Consider the following 3848-nt stretch of genomic DNA (forward strand, 5'->3'; position numbering starts at 1 on the left):
TTTCCAGGCAAGAGTACTGGAGTGGGGTGCCATTGCCTTCTCCATCCAGGGAGATTATGTCCCCAGAATCTGAGAATCACATGAATGCAATTTATCCGCACTTTGAATGATTCTTTCTGTATGTCTAAAATCATGGAGAATCTAGTCAGTGTCTTCAGTTCAGTTCAATTCAGCAGAAGCAGAAGCAGAAACCTAACAAAAGCAGTCAGTGTCTTAGTTTTTAAAAATAAGTGTTCATGGCAGCACTGTTTATAATAGCCAGGACATGGAAGCAACCTAGATGTCCATCAGCAGATGAATGGATGAGAAAGCTGTGGTACATCTACACAATGGAGTATTACTCAGCTATTAAAAAGAATACATTTGAATCAGTTCTAATGAGGTGGATGAAACTGGAGCCTATTATACAGAATGAAGTAAGCCAGAAAGAAAAACACCAGTACAGTATACTAACACATATATATGGAATTTAGAAAGATGGTAATGATAACCCTGTATGCGAGACAGCAGAAGAGACACAGATGTATAGAATGGACTTCTGGACTCTGAGGGAGAGGGAGAGGGTGGGATGATGTGGGAGAATGGCATTGAAACATGTATACTATTATGTAAGAAACGAATTGCCAGTCTATGTTCGATACCGGATACAGGATGCTTGGGGCTGGTGCATGGGGGTGATCCAGAGAGATGCTATGGGGTGGGAGGTGGGAGGGGGTTCAGGATTGGGAACTCATGTACACCCGTGGTGGATTCATGTCAATGTATGGCAAAACCAATACAGTATTGTAAAGTAAAATAAAGTAAAAATTAAAATAAATAAATATTTTATTAAAATCAGTTTTAAATTTATTCTTAATTCATTTTCTATGAAACTTCAGCCATTATATAGAGTAGTTGAAGATGCAAGAGATTTAAAATGGCAGAGAAAATTGTCTTTACTTTTGAAAGCCAGGCACCTATGTCAAATACCATATACGATAATGTGGAAAAGTAAGGAAAAGGAAAAAAAAACTTGATACTGATTGCAGAAATATTAAAATGTTCATAAAGACAAATGTGATCAAGCTTTAGTGTATTCTTATTCTTCTTCATGTTTAACTTGGCTACAAAATAAAAAACAAAATTATATTTTTAAAAAAGATCCAGAGAACAGAGAATTTTAAGAAACCAATTAAATAGCTTTTCTTTTCATCTGTTTTTGGAAGACATCTATAACTCTTTGTTGAGGGCTTGGGGTGGTGAGGGTAGGGGGTAGTTAAAGCCAGAAGCAGAGAAAGGAGATCCAACCAGTCCATCCTAAAGGAGATCAGTCCTGGGTGTTCATTGGTAGGACTGATGTTGAAGCTGAAACTCAAGAGCTGACTCATTGGAAAAGACCCTGATGCTGGGAAAGATTGAAGGCAGGAGGAGAAGAGGGATGACAGAGGATGAGATGGTTGGATGGCATCACCGACTCAATGGACATGAGTTTGGGTGGACTCCGGGAGCTGGTGATGGACAGCAAGGCCTGGCGTGCTGCAGTTCATGCAGTTGCAAAGAGTCAGACACAACTAAGAGACAGAACTGAACTGAGAGGAACATTGTTCTATATCAAACTTCTCTAAAGCTCTAAAGTTAAAACTTCATGTCTCATTATTATTCCCCAAGGTCATGGAAAGGCCAGCTGTGCTGACCACCAACATGGTGCATGTATCCTTGAGCTGACAGTTAGCATGGAAGACCAGCCTCACAAAAGGATAGCCAGTCCCAGGTTAAGACAGGACTATGAAAGGTGTTATGTTTTAGCCATAGTGTGAGCATGCTCTGTACACAGTGCCAAGCTCTGCAGGCCTCCCTGAGCACTTAGGCAACAAATTAGGCCAGAACAAATCCATATCAATTTCAGTGTAACTACTTCTTACAGTAGCTCTGCTTCCCTGATATCGGAAGTCAAATTCTTACCTTGCACGTCACCCAATCAGCAGCAGCAGCAGCTCCGTGGCTCTTGTTTGAAATACAAACCCTTGGCCCTCAACCCAGTTCTGAGTCAGAACATCTGGGGTTCAGAGCGCAGCAAGTTTAAGTTTGGGAAACAACTAAACAGAAAATTTTCACCCTTATCCTGACAACCTCAAACATTTATTCACAGATTCCATCCTCAGAGATTCTGATTTAGCTGTTCTTGGATGCTGCCTGGGCAATAGAATTTTAAGACTCTCCTGAAACTTTTCTGATTTTCAACAAGGGTTGAGAATCGTTGGCTATAAGATTTTTGTCTTCAAGGACCATGTCAACTGCATTGCCGCAGGCACTGATCCCCTAGACCATTGCAATCATTGAAAGAGTAATTAAATCTTTCTTTACCTATACAACCCACGTAAGCCCAATTACCCCCTCCCCACCCGCACCCACCACTTTGGAAACAATATTGATTTTGCTTCCCATATACAGAAGAAAATTATTTGAAATGCCTTGCATTGTCTTGCAGACTGAAATCAGAAAGGGGGCAGCAGATGTCACAGGTCTTCAGAATTCTTTCTGGATCAGTGCTTTCGCTTCTTCCTGCCCCCTTTTTCCATTCCAGCCTAAAGTGACACAGTGCTGAATCCATTCTTGGTGTCTGGGTTCAAAGTGAATTAATGTGTTTTCTCACATGGTGGCTTTGTGGCTATGTGGACTATAGGGAGTCACTTTTCAGGTATATTCTATTTTTTATCTAGGAAATCTGGCTCTACATACAATGATTCATCCTTTGCCAGTTTTACTTAAAATATTAAATTATACTGTGGAGTGTGGTATTCTGTGACATTACTTCCCTCCTAGAAGTGACTGTCAGCTTTCATGTCCTTTGCTTTTGTTCATATGCACCAATTTATATATACATGCATACATATGTGAGTATAATTATATAGTATAGTGTGGTATAGTATAGTATATTTAAATTAGAGAGTATGAATAAAGAATATATATATATATTCTTTTCAGTTGTCTATGATTCTACTTGTAATGCTTCTTTCTCTCAGGTGATGGAAATCACCAGATTTTGCTAATCATTTCTAATATGAATGACTGAGCTATTCACGCACCTACATTTACTTTATTTCAGAAACACTTGTGGAAATGTCACTTGAGAGAATGAGGAAATGGCAGCAGGTGTTTGGGGATGAAATGAGCTACGTCTATACAGCTCAGTGCCTCTTCTTTCTCTCCTGAAGTTTCCAATGGAGGTTTAAGGAGCATGTGGAGAACCCTCAGTCAGCGAGATGATGGTTTTCCTTTAAAATTCAGTTCTCTTAAAAAAAAAAAAAAGTTAGTGTAATTAAGGGGCTAAGTGTAAGGATTGTGGAGCCAAACTGTATGAGTGGCAGTTTGAAGCTCAGGTTGGTCATCTACCAGTTTTGTGACATAAGACAAACTGTCTTGTATTTTTCATATTAAACTGGTGATGGAAATTATATTCTTTTCTATGAGAGTCATATGGAATGAGCCAGTTCACATATGAACTTAGAACAAGTCTTTTCACATAATAGGACCTCAGTAAATCTTACACTGTGTGCAAAGATCTTGCTATTCTCACATTCAGATTTATGAATCTAACTTTTAAAGTTATAATCACTAATACGATGAGACTAAACATGAACTTGGGCTTCCCAAGTGGCACTGGTGGTAAAGACTCTGCCTGCCAACGCAGGAGAGAGAAGAGACGCAGTTCCGATCCCTGGTCAGGAAGATCCCCTGGAGGAGGGCGTGGCAAGCTGCTCCAGTATTCTCACCTGTGAAATCCCACGACAGAAGACCCTGGCAGGCTACAGTTCCTGGGGTCACAAAGAGTCAGACATGGCTGAGCGACTGAGAATGCAAACATGAGC

This window comes from Oryx dammah, unplaced genomic scaffold (genome assembly GCF_014754425.2).
Source record: "Oryx dammah isolate SB20612 unplaced genomic scaffold, SCBI_Odam_1.1 HiC_scaffold_11, whole genome shotgun sequence".
Classification (NCBI taxonomy): domain Eukaryota; kingdom Metazoa; phylum Chordata; class Mammalia; order Artiodactyla; family Bovidae; genus Oryx; species Oryx dammah.